Source organism: Camelus ferus, chromosome 9, assembly GCF_009834535.1.
Source record: "Camelus ferus isolate YT-003-E chromosome 9, BCGSAC_Cfer_1.0, whole genome shotgun sequence".
NCBI lineage: Eukaryota > Metazoa > Chordata > Mammalia > Artiodactyla > Camelidae > Camelus > Camelus ferus.
The window spans coordinates 63,232,515-63,252,563 of NC_045704.1; the positions used below are offsets into that span (position 1 = coordinate 63,232,515).

General features: G+C 40.4%; 1 pseudogene; it reads left to right on the forward strand.

Moving 5' to 3' along the window:
- Nucleotides 1-15,992: 15,992 nt before the first annotated feature.
- On the forward strand, nucleotides 15,993-19,793 carry LOC116666102 (annotated as a pseudogene).
- Nucleotides 19,794-20,049: the final 256 nt, after the last annotated feature.

The following is a 20,049-nucleotide window of genomic DNA, read 5'->3' on the forward strand; positions in this document are numbered from 1 at the left end:
ATTGAAAGATACATCCAGGGTGCTTGATATCTGCTGATTTTACTCTTTTAAAATATGTAGAGGGTGTTCTCACAGGAATGCAGAAACTTGCATGTGTAATTTTATTACAAGTTCTTCAAAAGGCTGGAATGAAATCTGTATGTTTATGGAGTTAGTAAACTGGTCCAGGCATTTTCACTGCCTTGCTTTAATTATTAAAGCTACATCAACACGCTGAGCAGGATTTTTGACATATGAGATTCATGTATTTAACTGATATCTTGGTATTTGTTATACCACACTGTGTTAAAAATTAGTATTAAAATATATAATGTTTCTTTTGGAGACTGTTACTGTGTACTGTATTTTTAATTTTGTTCAAAGTAAGTAGCAGATCTAGGGGTATGCCTATCGATATAAGCCTTACATATCTAAGCAGTTGATGGATACAGTTAAAAGGCCACTTTGTAGTTATAGTAACTGGTTGGGTGAAGTAAGGGCAGTATCTTTGTTAGATGAGTCAGTTGAATCTTACATAGTTACATCCTTTGCCTTGTTTGGGGGGGGTTGGCAAGGTGATAAGGACAGACATAGTATGAGATTAAGCAGTAAGTAGAGGGGTAATAAAGCAAGCTATTTACTGATTTGTATGTGGACGTGGATGTGTAATTTCTGAATGTCCTGTGACCATTGACTCAATAACACATTATGATGGTCGATGATGTTGGTAAATAGTATTCAATTTAAACTGAGCTACAGGTTACTTGGGTCTGCTAAGGTCTTGATGACCATAACTGAGTCACAGCTTTCCCCCAACAACTATCACTCGGTTCAGCAACTTCCCTCATATATATGCATATATGGCAAAAAATTTAACCCAGGTGTCCAAACAAAAAATGCTACACTACACTAATAGTCATGGCAGCATGATTTGAAACAGCTCAAAGGTAGAAACTATTCAAATGTCCATCAATGGATGAAAGGATATGCAAACTACAGTGCATCAATAAACTGTCATATAATTCTGCCATTGAAAGAAATACAGTAAAATGGTGCAGCCACTGTGGAAAACAGTATGGTGGTTCCTCAAAAACTTAAACATAGAGTTAATGTATCACCTGTTGATTCAACTTCAGGGTATAAACCCAAAAGGTTAGAAAGCGGAGACTGAAAAACACATTTCTACAGCCATGTTCATACCAGCCCTATTCACACTGGCCAAAAGACATAAGCAACCCAAGTGTCCATGGATGTTATGATTCCATACACAAAATGTAGTATATACACATTTAAATAGGATTCAGCCTTTAAAACGAAGGTAATTCTGACACATGCTACAATGTGGATGAACCTTGCAGTCATTCAAGGGAAACAAACCAAATCAAACCAAAAAAGAACAAGTATTCTATGATTCTAAGATAACGTATCCGTATAAGTCTAATTCAATAACAAAATGTACAATGTACTTGCCAGGGGGTTAGGCGTTCGTGCCTAATGGATACAGTTTCACTTGGGGAAATGAAAAAGTAGTGATGAATGCTGAGAATATTTCTACCACAATGTAAGTGTAGTTAATATCCAAAAACTACATGACATAAATGTAATGAAACTATATACTTAAAGCAGTTTAAATGGTAAATGTTATATGGAATAAATTTAATCACAATGAAAACCATGAAGTGCTGATATTTGTCACAATATGGATGAACAATGAAAACATCCTAAGAAGAAGAAGCCATACAGAAAAGGCCACCCAGATTACACGCATCTTGTGCCCTTTGATTCAATCAAAGTTGGGAAAATAAGGAAAGTCTCAAGAACAGTTCCAGGAAACAAAAAAACACTGGATCAGATTGGGAAAACCCATTGCCATACAGTTGGAGTAGGTGCTGACAGTGGAACTGAGCCTGTGGACTGCATTATGAAGTGAAAACCATAATGAATCCTCATTTGGGTGATATGTGGTGACACAGAGAGAGTGTCTCTACTCAAGGTAAAAACACACTAGAGATTGTCATGAAAAGTGGCACATGTGCTACATTAGTGATGAGTGAGAAACCTGAGCTTACAGATGAAGAGTACACTGCACTGCTACTGCACATTTTCTGTATGTTTAAAATTATTGTATGTAAAAAATTATTTAAAAGTAAATAATTTTTTTAAATCAACCATGTTAAAATCATTACAGGAAAACAGAGAAAACATCAAACTTCACTACAGAGCCCAAGCCTTCTCCAGTTCCAGTTGATCCAAAAGTTAAGCTGATCACCCTTGCAGGAATCTACATATTATTAAGAGACACCATAAGATAATGTCATAAGCCACTATGTCTTGGTTGTTGTGAAGGACTTCGATGTGATAAAAAAAAAAAATGGCAATTTTGAATTCTACTTTTCCACATCAACATACCAAAAAAATGTTAAGAAGTAATAACTAACTTTAGTAAAGCTACATGATATAATATCAATATACAAAAATCAATTGACTTTCTATACACTAATAAAGAAGTTTCAGAAAGAGAAATTAATAAAGCAATTCCATTTAACAATTGTACCAAAAATAAAATAAAAAAATACCTAGGAATAAAATTAACCAAGGATGTGAAACGCCTACACAGGGAAAGTTAGAAAACACTGATAAAGAATTTGAAGAGGATGCACACGAAATCAAACTTCTGCATGTGCACTAGAAGAACATTACTATAACATTCACGAAGCCTAAGCAGTGTACACATTAATTGCAAACTCTACCAAAATCTACTAAATGGCATTTTTTTCACAGAAACAGAAAACAAGAAATCCTACCATTTGTATGGAACAAAAAAGAACCTGGAGTAGCCTGAGAAGCCTCAAGAAGGGAGAACACAGTTGGAGGCATCTCCCTCCCTGGCTTCACACGACATTAGGAAGCTACAGTCACCAGCAGAGATACAGTAAGATATTGGCACAAAAACATGCACATGGACCAAAGGAACAGAATAGGGAGCACAGGAATAAACCCATCTTTAGGGTGCCATTAATTCATGGCAAAAGAGCCAAGAACACTAATTGGGAAAAGGACAGTCCCCTCAATAAACGGTGCCAAGAACTTTGGACACCATACCCCCAAACAATGACACCAGACACTATCAACACCTAACAGAAAATCAAGTAAATTTGAAAATTTTCCATATCAAGCCCCTGCTGGATCCTCTGAAAATGGACCTCCTTAGTTGTAATCACACACAGGAAGCCTCTCCCCACTTTTCCCTCACTTTTTACTCCCACAGTGATGCCTCCTGGTGATTCTTGGAGACGTCTGGCTCCTGTCTGGGTGGACTTGGCTGGTCGAGTGTTGTCCTGAAGCTGAAGCCACGGTGGGTCTTGAGGAGATCCAGCCTCCACCAGCCCCGCAAGGAGCCAAGTTCCCACAGGAGCCAAACCCCCCAGTGAGACACGTGCACCTTGAGGGTCAGAGAACAGGTGTGGTGCCACCCGCTGCCCAGCTGGGAACTGCAGGCCACAACCACTCAGTTTTTACCACTCACACCAAGACGTACTCTAAATTGTTCATAGACAATTATAAAATACACATCTGGGATTATCCTAAAAGGAAACCTGTAAGGAAATCAACATAACCTTGTCTAGGTGATGAACTTTTACAAAAATCCCCAAGTCTATCCACAGAAGTAAAATTTAAATCATGGAATTTAAAAAATTAAAAATTTAAACTCTGTTTATGACCTTATCCAGAAAACCTAAAGACAAGACACATACTGAGAAACATAAATTTACAAAACACATAACTGATTGAGGATTTGGACTCAATTTACACCAAGAACTTTACAACAAACAACCCCAGTAAAAACAGGTAAAGATCTTAACAAACACCTCTTCAAAGAAAATACACAGATAGTAAATAAGCATATAAAAATGTTCTCAAAAATCATACACCAGCAGGAAATTGCAAATTAAAACAACGATGATATAACACTGCACACTTATGAGAACCACGAAACTCTAAAAAAATGACATTACTTGTGGTTGATGGAAGAAGAAGAAAAACAGGAACTCTCCCTCACTGCAAGTGGAATAATTCTGTGGCTACTTTGACAGACAGTTTGGCAGTTTTTTCCCAAAGCTAGTCAATGCTCGCCTGAGAATCCAACATTGCACCTCTAGTATTTAGATAATTGCTTTGATAAAGTGTCCAAACAAAAACTAGCATGCAATTATTCATAGCAACTCTACTCATAATGGTTAAAAATTTTAAAATATGAGGATGTCTTTCTGTGAATGAATACATAATCAAGTTGGGGTACACCCATGAAAAGAGGGCAAATGACACCCTAAATTATATCTCTTTGGCATGAAGATTACAATGGGCAGACTTCTTTAAAAATAAGACACATGAGACTCTATGAAACCCAAATCAAGACTGCCTTTTGTGAGGCAAATTTACATTTATAAGGGAAATCTCCATTTGAAAAGTAATCTCCCTTTCTGTACGAGGAATAAAAGAAAGACTAAATCTCAGAAAACTTATCAATAGAGAAGGCTAAGATTTAAATCTATATAATGAACATAACCTTCCTTTCTTTTGGTATTAGAGGAAGATGGCATTTCGGGTGATGTCTTGGGCCACTTCAGGGACTTACTCAATTTCCTGGGCACCTCCCAGGCTCAAAGCAGGCACCCAAGTCCTTGAACTTGTTTGTACAATTATGTAAAGGTAGTTAATACCACAGAAATGTGTGCTTGAAATGATTTCAGTTAAAAGTGTCTTATGTATTTTTAGTCACAATGAAAATCATGTAGGAATGTAGAACTGATACAATTTACACTATTCATAAACACTGAAAAGATCCCTAGTGAAAAGGGCCGAAGAGAAAAGTTCTCCCTGATCACATGGTCACCGTGTGTGCTTCACATCCATCAAGGTTGTCAAAGTGAGAGTCTCAGTAACAAACCCAGAAAAAGAGAACAAGCAGCTGGACCAAGTGGTGACAGCTGAAGGGGCTGGCGGGTCACACAGTGATGCGGACGCCACACAGCTTCTTCACTGGTGGTTATATGACGGCTCCTCAGGAGACTACCCCTGTTTGGGGTAAAACACCCTACAGTATTTTGTATAAAGTGGCAACTGTGAGTAGTTTTTACCATCATAGACATTACTGGAAAGTCCATTACTTTTCAGAACAACCATATCAATACCACAGCAGAGAAGCTGATAAGACAGACATCAAACCTTGCTATAGAAGCCAAGACTTACCAGAGTTGTGATGCTGATCACCCTTGTAGGAATCCACTTGTTATTAAGAGGCACTGTGGGATGAGTATACCAGTAGCCAGCAAGTCTTGGATCCTGTGCACGACCTGGGATGCAGGAGAAACAGTGAGATTTTAAAATTACAATTTTCCACAACACTTAACAAACAGTTGGTAAAATAATTCATTAAAGTTCAATATGAAATCAATGTACAAAAATCAGTTGCATTTCCATACACTAATAATAACCCATCAGAAGTAAAATTCAAGGAAACAATCACATTTATAATTGTATCAAAAAGAACAAAATATCTAGGAACAAATTTAACCAAGGATGTGAAAGACCTGTACTCAAAAAACTGTAAACCATTGAAAAAGAAGTTAAAGAAGACACAAATAAACAGAAAAATATTCTGTACTCATGGATTGGAAGAATTACTGGTATTAAATTATTGATTCTACCCAAACCTATCAACAAATTCACTGAAACAACAATATAATATTCAATGATATGTTTCATTGAAATAGAAATAACAACCCTACTATTTATATAGAACAACTAAGGACCTTCAACAGCCAAAGAAGTTCTGAGAAAGAAGGACACAACTATAGGTGTCTCCCTCCCTAGCATCAAATTGTATCACGGAGCTGTAGTAACCACAACAGTGAGGAACTGGCACAAACACAGACACACGGATGAGAGGAACAGCATAAAGAGCCCAGAGATAAACCCGCATGGCTGTGGTCAGTTAATTCATGAAAATAGGTCCAAGGACATACAAAGAGGGTGGAACATTCTCCTCAATAAACATTGCCAGGAAAATGGGACACCATGCACCAAAGAACATCACTGGTCAACATCTCCACTGCACACAAAACTAAATAAGACCCCACAGTTTTCCCCATCAACCTCTTTCTGAGGTTCCTCTGAAGACAGAACTCCCTTGAACAGTCAGCTGCATACAGGAAATTTCTCCCCACTTGGTCTTTTTTTACTCTTATGGTGCCTTTTCACAGCAATGCCCAAGAAAACTCAGCCCATGACAGCATGGACACAGCCCCACTGTCTAGAAGACAAAGCCCTGACAGTCCTGAAGAGACCAAGCCCCTGCCGGCTGTGCAAGGGGCCAAGTCCATGGGTAGAATGCACCTGTGCCCTGTGGGTCAGAGGTGGATCTGGTGCCCCGCTGTGGACCATAAAGAAAAGTTCAGGGGATGCTGAGCTCACAAAGCCCAGAGACCTCATCCTGAATGCAGTTCTGCTCTACATAGTGCCTTTGGAAATCCAAACTGAAACACAGCCAAATAGCTCATTATGCTGTCTCAAAAACTGGTTAAGGAGCAATTAATTAAAAAACGTATAGAATGAAGAGAACATAGACACAAACTTTACAACTGATAGCAAAATTCACTCAAGTTTGCCCATAGACAAATTTAAATGACAAAACTATAAAAATCTTAAAAGGAAAAGGGAGAAAATCTGTAAGACCTTGGGTCTGGTGATGAGTTTTAACTCACAACAACAAATGCCTATCTACAGATCAACACATAATTAATAACGTGGACTTTATAGAAGTATAGACGTCTACTCTGTGAAAGGTCTTATTCATAAAAGAAAAAGAGAAACCACAAACTAGGAGAAAGTATTTGCAAAATGCGCACCTGATAAAGGATTTGTATTCAAGTTATACCAATAAAATCTAGAACAAACAGCCCCAGTAAAAGTGGATAAAGACAGAAACAAACATCTGGCTAAAGAAGGTATACAGACAGAAAATAACCATACAAAAATACATTCAAGATCCTAGTGGAAGACAGGTGCAGCCAACTTTGGAAGACAGTCTGGCAGTTTCTTCCAAAGCCAAACAGTCTCAGCTTAGAATCCAAAAAAATCATCTCTTGAGTTTAGACAACTGCTTTGAAAAACTTTTCAAACAAAAACGAACATTAAGTAATGCACAGGAGGTCTATGCATAATGGCTTAGAAACTCAAGTGATCAGTACGTCCTGAATTATTTGAGGCCAAGAGTACAACAAGTAGATAGGTTTCTGGCAGATGTTCTGGATGACTTTATCAGATCAAAACTTAGGATTTGATTTCAGGCTGAGATATGATACAACAGGTCACAATTTCTGAATGGGCTCCTGGCTCCATTTGACAGAGCTCTCTTATCAATACCAACTCCATGTTGATTTTCCTTCAAAAAGAGAAAGAATCAGTCTGGAGAGGATACATATGCACTATGTGACCCAATTTATGTGAAATTTGGGGAAAGGGAAAAATAAGATATGGTAAACAGATCATGCGGGAGTTTTGAAATGTTCCATATGATACTTCATGGTGGACATTTGCCATTATGCATTTGTCTAAACCCATAGGTTTTTATGACCCAACAAGTCAGTTAAGTGATCGAGTAAGCGGTAGTGTCACAGGGTGGAATGCAGGATGTAACACAGGATCTGTATTAGAAATGTATGAAAACACTCACTGCTGCTGGTGGAGAAGGGGCCAGCCTCAGTAACTGCAGGAATGAACAGAACGTGTAGACTACAGGGAAAACGTACTGCACGTAAACAGTGGGCTCTGTAAGATCCATCCCACACAGGTAGGAGCTAAGAACGCTGAAACCACTCATCTGGAGCAGAATGAGAAATGAACTGAATGGGTGGAAGCTGGTGGGAACCAGGATTCTACTGCCTGACTGGGAGTTACAGATAAGTGGGGGGGGGTGTACACTGTCCATATGATAATGGATCAAGCTGGAGGCATCAGTATAATACCGTTTTCTGCTTCATATGAATACAGACATTTCCACATATAAATCTTTGTAATTAGGAGTGTATACTATTGGGAAGGGGGAAATTTCACTCTCTCTCCCTCTTGACTTCTTGTGGCTGGACTACTAATAAAACTAATGCAAGACAGTGCCACAGGAGAAAAAGAAATTTTAATTCCTACACACAAAAGTCTCGTAGAAATGGGAAGTAAGAGGTAGTGAAAACAGGCAGATTTTATACATATAGAAAACTATAAATTTATTAGGAATTCACAGCCCAAAGAAATGTAGCTTTTGGGTACTCAATGAAGAATCTGAACAGAGTTTGGGCTTGGGGTTGTAAATTTAAAAAGTTACAAGTTATGTTTATATGTGCCTCTGAACCTTTCACATGACAGGCTTATTTCCTGCTTTTAGGGAGATAGAGCGGGGGTCAGAGTGTCCCTCTTGCTTTGGCCACTTCTAAGTAACTTAAATTTAAAACACTATGTGGTTGTGGCAGATGGGTTGTCCCTGAGCAACAACAATACACTAAGGTGGGAACACATGCACACATTTCCTTGCATTGTCAGGTGAGAGCATTTTCCGTCCATATGTAAGTTCTTAATATCATTCTCTAAAAAGGAATCAGGACTCTTTGAAGAAATGGCTTATACTAGGACTGAGACAGTCAATATATGAGCCAGGATCATCTTGAATCTTGTATCAGAAAGTAAGGAAGTACCAGGGAAGAAAAAACCCCAAAATATGGAATGACCTCAAAGGAAACAGGAGCCAATGAAAGAGTTCTCAATAGCCAAAGCAGGAATGAACTGAGCAACCAAACCTGTAGTGCTGGATTATAACCAAAAGATTTAAATAACTATCCAGGTGTCCACAATGGTGAAGTTAAATGATGACATAGTTTTGTTTTGTTTTGTTTTTAATAAATGAGATTGAATACAAAACTCCTATGCAGAAGTGTTCCTAATAATCCATGACATCCATCAAGGAGGTGGAGCTAAAGCCCCCTCTCCTGAAGTGTCTGTTCCACATAGTGACCTCCTCCAGATTAGGTCAGAAGCAAGAAAAGTCTGAGATCCCACTGCTGCACATGTATCCAGAGCAACACTAATGTGAAAAGACACATGCACTGACTGATTTTTTACCACAGTGGGCAACATTAAATAGCGGGGAAAATTGTGTTTTCAACAAATGGTGCCAGGCAATTGTCTATCCAGTGAAATTTTTTTCATTTCCAAGAGAAATGAAATTGGATCCTTGCTTCATATCACATGCAAAATTAACTCAAGATACATAAAAAGCTTAAATTTAAAGAGTGGTAAAGTGACAATCAGCCCTCATCTGCTGATTCCACATTTGCAGAATCAGTCACCTTCACAGATAAAAAATTAATAATAATCTGAGAAAGTTCCATTAAAAAAAACTTGAATTTGTGGCATGCCAGAGACTATTTAAATAACATTACATTTTCTTCACAATTATTTACGTACCATTTACATTGTATTATTTATTATAAGTTATCTAGAGATGATTTTAAACATACAGGAAGATGTGCTTAGATTATTTACAAATACTACCCCTTTTTATATAATGGATTTGAACACCAACAGATATTTAGTATCCACTGGGTGTCCTGGAACCAACACCTCACAGATAGGGAGGGAAGCTGTATAAACTCTCAAAGAAACAATGGGGATAAGTCATCATGACCTTGGATTTAGCAATTTTTTTTATATCTGATAGCAAACACAAGCAAGGAAAGAAAAAAATAAATCACCTTTCCTCAAAATTAAAGACTTTTGTACATCAAAGATGCTATCCAGAAACTGAAAAGACAGCACACAAAGTCAAAGAAAATACTTGTACATTATATACTTGAAAAAAACTTTATCAAGAATATATCAATAACTTTTAAAACTCATAAAAAGACAAAGCAAATCCATTTTTAACATGGTAAAAGGACTTAAATAGACCCTTCTCTATATGTAAGCTAAAAAAAAAGTACAGTATATGGTATATATATATTTACATGCAATGTAATTTATATGTGCAGTCAAACAGTAATAATTCCACCTAATAAAATGAAAAAGAAACATGCCAATAAATTTAAAAATTAAATATATTTTTTTAAATAGACCCTTCTCCAGACAAGACAAATAACCGACAAGCACATGACAAGATGTTAAAAATCAGTCATGATAGAAATGTAAATGAATACCATAATGCCGTCCCTCCCAAGCACACTAGGAGCCCTACGATCAAGAAAATTAAAAACAACAAGTATTGGCAAAAATGTAGAGAGATTGAAACTTTTAAACATTACTTGAAAAATTGGAAAATGTTACACCCCATGTGTCCAGTTTGTCATTTCCTCAAAAAGATAAAAAAAGTACAGTTACGTTATGGTTCAACAAGTTCACTCCTAGATATAGACCCCAAAACATTAAAAACAGGTGTTCAAACAAAAAAAGGCACACACATATTCACAGCAGCACTATTCACAGTGGCCCTGAAGGTAGAACAATTGAAATGTCCATCAAAGGCTAAATAGATAAACAATAGGCTACATCCATAAACTGCCATGTTATTCTGCCATATGAAGGAATAAACTGGTACAGCCAAGGTGGAGAACCATATAGAAGTTGCTCAAAAACTTACACATGGGGTTGACATGTGATCCATCAATGCCACTTCAGGATATATGTTCAAAATATCTGAAAGCAGGAACTGGAAGAAAATTAGTACACCCATATCCGTGGCAGCACTAATCACAACAGCAAAGGGTGGAAACAACTCACCTGTCCATCAGCAAGTGAATGGATAAACTACATGTGGTGTACACACAGCGGGGTACTGCACAGACTTAAAAACTAAGGAAATTATGACATGCGCTGCAACGTGAATAAATCTTGAAGTCACTATGCTAAATGAAATAAGCCAGACACAGAAGGACAAATATTACAGGATTCCCCTTGTACAAGGCATCCAGAGAAGTCAAATGCAGAGATAGAAAGAGTGTCACTGCCAGGGGCTGAGGGGAGTCAGTGTTTACTGGATACAGGGTTTCACTTGGGGGAAGTGAGTAAGTTCTGGAGACGGACGGTGAGGCATCTGTACAACAATGTGAATCTAGTTAATACCATAGACCTGCATAGTTAAATGGTTTAAGTGGTAAATGTTATCTTCTGTATTTTTAATGACAATGAAAAATGTGAATGAATCACTAATGACTCAAATTGGATAAAGATTGAAAACATTCTAAGTGAAAGGAGACACACAGAAGAGGCCACCCATATCGTATTCATCTTGTGCACCTTAAATCCATTAAGATTTTGAAAAAGAGGGAAACTCTCAGTAATCATTTCAGAAAAAGAAAACTGGCACAGAATGGAAAAAGGATTTCCATAAGTTGGCGCATAGGGGAAGGCTGAAGTGGGCCTGTGGATGGGGTTACAAGATGAACCATGCAATCTCTTCACTTGGGGTTTATGTGCTGGTTCCCTGGGGGAGTATCCCAGTGTTAGGTAAAACCCACTGGAGTGTTCCATGTGAGGTGGCAAATGTGAGCACTGCGTAATGCTATTTAAAGTATTTTATATGCAACTTTATAACAAAACTTTATAAGAAACTTTATTAGAAACTATATTACTTTTGAAAACAACCATGTCAATACCACACCAAAAAAGCAGAGAAGACATCAGATTTCCCTATTTCCAGTTCACCCAAAGTGCTGATGCTCATCGCCCTTGCAGGAGTCCACATGTAACTTAGAGGCACTGTAGGAAGATTAGGAGCCACTGTGTCTTAGGTATTGTGGGGGACCTGGATGGAGTCCAAACAGGGTGACTTCTGATTTCTAGTTTTCCACATCAAACCATCAAAAAACTCTTAGAACTAATAAATCATTTCAGTAAAGCTACAAGGTACAAAATCAACACACAAAAATCAGTTGTCTTTCTATACGTTAATAATGAAACATCAGAAAGAGACTTTTTTAAAATCCCATTTACAATTGCACCCAAAAAATATCTAGCAATAAATTGAATCAAGGCTGTGAAAGACCTGCACACTGAAAATTCTAAGACACTGAGGAAAGAAACTGAACAGACGCAAATAAATGGAAGGATACCCTGTGCTCACGGACAGAAAGAATTAATATGGTTAAAATGTCCATTCTACCCAAAGCAGTGCTCAGACTCAAAGCAAGCCTCGTCAAATCACTGTGCCCTCCACCAGAAAACAACAGAACACTGTGAATTGACTATACTTCAATAAAATAAAATAAACTTCAGTGGTATTTTTCACAGAAATGGAACAAACATTCCTAACATTCATGTGGAAACACAAAGGACCCTGAACAGCCAGAGAGATTCTACAAAAGGGAAACAGGCTGGAGGCATCTCCTTCCATGGCTTCACACGGCATTACAAAAGCACAGTCACCAAAACTTTGTGGAATTGGCACAACGACAGGGAAAAGGACCAGAGAGAGTCTGCAAACAAACCTACGGGTGTGTGGTCAATTAACTCACAAGAAAGGAGCCAGGAACCTGCACTGGGAAAAGGACAGCCTCCTTACCGAACGGTGCTGGGAAAACTGGACACCACATGGCAAAGAAGGACATGGCACACTCTCTGCACCACACACAAAACCTGACTAAACCCCACAGCTTCCCACATCCAGCCCTTCCTCCCCTGGGGCCTCTGAGGAGGGCCTCCCCTCAGCAGTCAGCCCCTCACGGGAAACCTCTCCTCACTTTCCCTCATTTTTCTTTCCTCCTCACCTTCCCTTCAGTGCAGCACCTCCTATTGGGCCCTGAGGAGGCTGGGCTCCAGTCAGCGGGGACATAACCCCCTGTTGTCCCAAAGCCCCAGCAGGTCCAGAGGAGAAGCGGCTCAAGTCAGCTGCGCAGGACGCCAGATCCTCAGGCAGAACGCACGCGAGTTCCCGCCACAGCTGGGGGAGGCGGGCTCTGGGCCCCACCAGCCAATGGGAAAGCGCGGACCCAGCCGCCCTCACAGCCATTGGAGGCCACGCCCTGACAGCGGCTCTGCTCAATCCTTTAAACTGGAAATTCAAACTGAAATAGAGCCATCTATTCTATCTATAGAATCCATATCTTCTCCAAATACTTAAGAAACAATTAACTGGAAGCCATACAGAATGAAGTGAATGGAGACACAAACTTTAAACCTTACACCCTTGTTTACTGAGCTTTCATGATAATCTGCCGTAAATGACTTCCTCCCTCCACAAGGCCTTGCTTTTGTTTTTAGCTGAAGGTGATATTTAAGGTGATGCCTCTGGCCATTTCAGGAAGGGAGTCAGTGTTCATGGGTGTCTCCCCTGTATACAGGAGGTATGCATGTTATTCAACTTGCTTTTCTTTCTCCCTGTAATCTGTCTTATTAGGGGGTGAGGGCGGTGTTAAACAAGAACCTAGAAGGGGAGAGGGAAAACTGATTTTCCTCCCATACACATGCAATGGAATACTACTCAGCAATAGAAATTAAACTGTCAACCCACAGAAAGGCACAGGTAAGTCTTACTTGTATGTTACTAAGTGAAAGAATCCAGTCTGAGGAGGCTGCACACAGTAGGACCCTATTTATGACAATCATGGAAAAGGCACAATTATATACATAAGCAGATCATAGGGTGGGGTTGGGGCGCTGAATTATCCCATGTGAAACTTTAGCTTGGTGTCACTATAAGTATGTCTAAGCCCACACCTTTGTACAGCCCAAAGGTCAATCATAATCTACTCAAATTTAGCTATTTAGGGTGTACCAGCATCGCAAGATGGAACACACACTGTGACAGAATCTAACTGTATTAGAAATAGGTGTAAAAACTCAGTCGGTGGCGGGTCAAAAGGCGCTGACCTAAGTTAACTTTGGAAATGCACAGAATCATTCTGCAAAGGCAGAATGGACCATTGTTAACCTGTGGGCTTTATATTACAAAGTTCTTTTCAGGGTGTAGTAGCTAACAATTCTGAAACCACTGTGAATGGAACCTGGAAAAGAGAAATGAGTTGATAAAGGGCAGGTGGTGGGAGCCAGGCTTCTCACTGTGGGAATGGGAAGTCACAGATAAGCAAGGGGAGAGCCTTGGCCCCCATATTCCTGAATCTGAGCTTCCTGGACAGATGGTGTGGGGAGTGGACTGGGAGGGGGAAGGCACAGTTCTTTACCCTGGGAAGGTCCTGCAGATGTAGGAACCTCACACCCCTTCCTTCCCCCATACCTGCTGGAAACACTCAGGCCTTTGAAATCAGCTAATGCAGCTTTTAAGACATTCTCACCCCCAGGCAGCTAAAGGAGCATGAGGGTCTTGCACTACCCCAAGCTGTCCCAGAATCCAGGCCCTGGAGGGTGGATCCAGGATGGAGTGCCTGGATCTCTGACCAGCAGTCCAAAGCAAGGAAGAAGACCAGTCCTGAGGGCAGGGGTCTCCTGAAGCCTGTGAGCCCGGTGCCCTGATGGGATTCATTCCCTGTGGTGACATGGGCGGGGCCTGCAGTGGTTCTGTTTTCCACCTGTGCCCCTTGAATGAGGTCAGGGCAGAACTGGACTCAGGGATCCCCTGGCAGTGTTTCAGTCTCACACAGTGGCTTTATAAAGGAACAGGAGAGTGAAGCTGAGCACCTGACAACCAATTCTCTCTGGCTCTGAGCTGCTTCCATCAGGACCACAGTCCCCTGCATGGAGTCTACTGTAACCCACCTGCCCTGACCTGGGCTCTCCCCTTCCTCCCTGGACCCCTCTCCCAGGCCTGATGCATCTGTCCAAACACTGTGTCCCCCTCTCACTTTGGGGTTAGTATGTCTGCTGTAACCCACCAGCCCCCACCCAGCCTCTCCTCTTCCTCCCTGGACCCCACTCCCAGGCCAGATGCATCTGTCTAAACCCTGCATCACCCTCTCACCTTGAGGCTGACAGGCTCCACACAGGACTGTTGTCCTGCTGCTCCCCACACCCCAGGAGGCAGCCCCACCTTCCCTGTTTGCTGAGCCAAGGCACCTGGGGCTTCCTAGTCCCCCACTTTCCTTGTGCCTTGGTGACTGTCAGCTCTTCCTCCCAAAATCCCAGGTGGTGTTTTGCAGAAATTGACAACCAATCTAAAATTCATATGGAAAAGGCAAGGGGCTCAGACTAGATCAAGGAATCCTGAAAAAGAAAAACAAATTTGTAGGTATGGAAAGCCAGGCAGAATCCCATAGTTGGTATAAAGACACTTTAAGCTGAAGACACCTGAGATTTAGATGCAGGAAAAAAAAGCCTGCTTGGAGCTCTCCTTATCTGAATAAAAGCAGAAATTTCTGAGGAATGACTACGGGTATCAATTACCTCATCAGAGTGGCTTCTATTCCCAGAAGAGAGACCAACAGTCAACCTACCATAAATCCCTTCGGTGGAATGTTTTAGGACCCGGAAGAAGAGGCAAAGACCACTCATCTGTGTACAGACACAGATTATGTGTGCAGACATAACAACATGGGTACAGGTCCATGTAGACAACGGATTATGCTGCCATCAAGCCATCAGCCACTGCAGCAGCCCCCTTGCAAAGGTGCACCCTGAGGGGAATTTAGGATGGGAAAAAAAAAAAATACTGACCCTAGACAGTTAAGACCCATTTCAAATGAATAATTTCAGTGAGCCCAGATTCTTGAATCTTCCCATGCACAGAAAAACACTAAGATCCTTAACCTGAGATGTATGTTTTTCATTATTAGCAATATTTTAATGTTTGAAGACTTTTTTTTTTCCAGCAGATCTCTTACATCACCTGGCTCCTCCCTTACCTCTTTGGAGCAGTTCCTCAGAGCTACATGAGGAGCTCTTTCCAAGCTATAGTCCTCAGCCACATCCCCAAGTAAAACATAATTCCCAACTTCTAGGTTGTGCTTTTTTTCATTAGACACCTGCAAACATGAGAGTATCGAACGGGGCCTGGGGTTCCTTTCCAACACTTCCCAAACATGGTTCCACAGAGCACACAAATGGAGAACTACCGGCATCTGGACCATAATCAGCTTTCATTAACAATAAGAAGTGAGCTGCCCACGCCTTTCCAGAGCTACATCTTCCTCAGCCAGCATCCCGGCCCCTGTCTTACTTCTGCATTGCCCTGTTCCTTGTGCTCACATTCCAGAGCTAGCACAAGACAGAAAAAGATGGCAGTACTGAGTCATTCACACTTTTCTTAAATTGAAAGATAGTCCATTACAATGTTGTGTCACTCTTGGGGCACAGTGTAATAGTTCAGTCATACATATACATACATATATTCCTTTTCATATTCTTTTCCATGATAGGTTACTGCAGGGTATTGAATATAGTTCCCTGTGCTCTACATTAGAACTTGTTTTTTTATACATAGTAGTTAGTATCTGCAAATCTCGAACTCTCAATTTATCCTTTTCCACCCCTTTTCCCCTGCTTCATTTCTATAAGTTTGTCTTCTATGTCTGTGTCTGTTTCTGTTTTATAAATAAGTTCATTTGTCTTTTTAAAAAATACTCCACATATAAGTGATATTATGTGGAATTTTTCTTTCTCTTTCTGGCTTACTTCACTTAAAGTGATACTCTCCAGGTCCATCCATGTTGCTGCAAATGGCATTACTGTGTTCTTTTCTATGGCTGAGTAGTATCTCATTGTATAAATATACCACAACTTCTTTAACCAGCCATCTGTTGATGGACATTTAGGCTGTTTCCATGTCTTGGCTGTTGTAAATAGTGCTGCTATGAACACTGGGGTGCATGTGTCTTTCCAAATTAAAGTTGTCTCTGGATATGTGTCCAGGAGTCATTCACACTTATTGGTGCCTGTAATGCCTGGGCCTGTGTTAGGCAACAGGCAGCCAGAGTCAAACTTTAGATAATTTGTACAATAAAGGGGCAGGTAATTTATATGATAAAATAGACTATTGCTGCTACTCTAACATTCTCTTCCCAAATCTAAGGGGACTCAAAGGTAAATAATGAAACAATTAAATGCTTTGGGAGTGGAAGCAGAGAGCAAAACTATATCTTTCTGTGGCTGTCTCTTTTTTCAAGTCAAAAATTTCCACTTTAAAGGTGAGGAAGTTGAAGCCAGAGAGAAGAAAATCTGCATGTAAGGTCCAAAGCAGTGCACTGAGATCTCTGACATAACCAGCCTGAGACTAGCCCATTGCCATCAGCAACCAGAAAGATGACCAAACATATGAAGCAAATGTTCTCAGAAACTGCACATCAGGCAGAGAGGACTGTGATCCTCGAGGGGAGAGATATAAAATGGTCCTGCTGTGATGGCTTAAATAGGCCCACAAATTCCTTGATCATTTCTTCAAGAGGGAGAGCCTAATTCCTCTACCCTTGAGTGTGGGCTGAATTTGGAGTTTTGCATTTAACAGAAAATCCTGTGACATAGCCAGAAATAGAAAGGAAAATGCTATATGATATTGCTTATATGTGGAATCTTAAAAAAAAAAAAAAAAGTCACAAATGAACTTAATGACAAAACAGAAACAGACTCACAGACATAGAGAACAAACTTATGGTTACCAGGGGGTAAACAGGGTGGGAAGGGATAAATCAGGAGTTCAAAATTTGCACTTCTTGGGGAGTGATGGAAATGTTAGCTATCTTGACTGTAGTGCTGGTTTCGTGGGTGTATACATCTATCAAAATTCATCAGATTGTACATTTGAAATATGTGTAGTTTGCTGTACAGGAACCATACTACAGAAAAGGTGTTAAAAACTAAAAATAAAATAAATATTAAAAAGCATGTGATGTTTGAACTTTGGAGAACAGGTCTAAGGCACAGGATATACCTCCTTGCTGTCTCTCTTGGCTCACAGACTCTGGGGGATGCCTGGAGCCACACACTGTGAGCACACTCAAGCAAACGCATGCAGGGAACCAGGAGGAACTGCCCTCCACCAGCAATAACGTACCAGGCAAAGGAGTAACACTCACCTTAGAGGCAGATCCTCCAGCACCAGATGATAATGATGATGATGACCTGGCTGCAACTTCGTAAGAGGTCATGGGTCAGAACCACCCAGCTAACCCCCTCCTGGATACTGAACCCACAGAAACTGTGAGAGAACATAAGTGTTTGCTAAGTTGATAAACTGCATGGTAATTTGCTATGCAGCAAATTTCATACAAATTTTGGTACCTATAGCAGTAGGTTGTTATAACAAAAGCCTAAAATGTGGGAGTGGCTTTGATATCAGGCAGCGGGAGAAAGCGAAAAGGATTTCAGAAGTGCTAGTGAAAGCTTGACTTGGTGTGAACATACTATTAATAGAAGCCCTTATTTTGAAGAGCCTGTTGGTGAGGACTTAAAGGATAGTATCAAAAATTCTGACTACAAACTAGAGGAAAGAGTACCTTTGTTATGTAGTGTCAGAAAGTTTAGGAACACTGTTCCTACAGTAATGTGGAAAGATGAAAATGAGCCCAAGCATTGGGTGAACTAGCTAAGATTTCCAGAAAGTACTGAGTGTCTCCTAGCTGCTTCTTCCTTGCTGCTTAAACTAAATGGCAAAAAGGAGAGAGAGAGCTAAAAGAAGGACTATTGAACAAAGAGGGGCCAGGGGATGGTTTGGGGAATTCTCTGTCTCTCCAGATAACATAAAATGCTAAAATTTAGAAATGGACTATAAGCACTTCTCTCCAAGAACCACCCTGTAGGGGAGCCCTCCTGGGAGCAAGATGAATTCACAGGTTGACACCTCACTGCAGAGCTCGGGGTCAGCACTGGCTAAGCCCCGGGTGGTTGTGGCTCCTTATTCACGTCGAAGCAATTTGTCCCTCTGATTATACGGAATCCTATGAGGGTGGTTGTGAGGATTGTCCCACTCTATATGAATATGCCCAGGAATTTTTGAATCATCTTACAAACCATTTCATAGGTTTGGAAGCTGAAACTGAATGGTTTGCACAGTGAATGGCTGTGTTACAACAGATGATGTTTTGCAAGAACATGGGGAAGTCATGTATCAACAGGCCACATCTATCTCAAATCCTCTTACATGAGAGCTAGCAATAGGAAACTTCTGGAGAGTGGCAGTTTCCACCAATTGCTACTTTAAAGATACCAGAATCAATATGAAGTTAAGGAACAAGCTGCAAAAAGGATGAAGTAACTTGACTGTATGCTTTTGTACTCTTCCTGGTAGAACTTTATCTTAACCTGGAGATCAAGGGAACAAATGGACCAGGTTATGAGAGCAGGTCTTCTTCAGGCTGTCTTCAGGGGTTGTTGGATGTCCTTTTTTCTAACCCTCCGGGCAACAACTTAATTTGTGCAGTGCTGTTACTGAAGTTGACAGGGTCATTTTGGAAGATGCTGGAAGGAAAAAGGAAAGACTGGTATGCAAGAAATTATTCACAGAATTGAAAATGTCACCCTAGATGCAAATGGCCAGAGAGATAAATCAGACGCTCGTGAAGCTTGCAGAACGCTGGTCGGGTAACTGGGGCGGAGCCCATGAACCTCAGCAGAGAAGTGGCACCTGAAGGTGAGACTATGCTATGCGTGAAGCAATGTTCTGCACATCTGGTGGCTCTCCTTTCCCTGCAGTTCTTCCAGCTTGTTGGGAGAAATACTGAGAATGACTTGAAAGAGAAGACTTTTTTCCAGATTATGAAGAAAATGGAACAGATTTATCAGGGGCTGGTGATCTGCACTTGGGTGATACTGATGATGAGATGGACTCAGAGATCAAAGAAACTTATGAACAGCTTGGTTTGGCATCAGAGCATAAGCAAAAACAGTAAAGCTAAATTTCAGCATATCAGTTTCATAAAACTATTTAGCTTGTGGTGACTTAACAGAACACAGGAAAGCAAGAACATGTGTTACTCTCATACCAAGTCAAGGATGTTGAGTTATGTTGCTAATGAATACAACTTTAATTTTGTTTAACAGTATCTCCCCAAATAATCTTTATTACCTCCCCCTGAAAAAAGAATTCTAAACAAAGATAAAATGCAGGGCATGGTCAGGAAAATGTATGAGTGGAAAGTCCTTTGT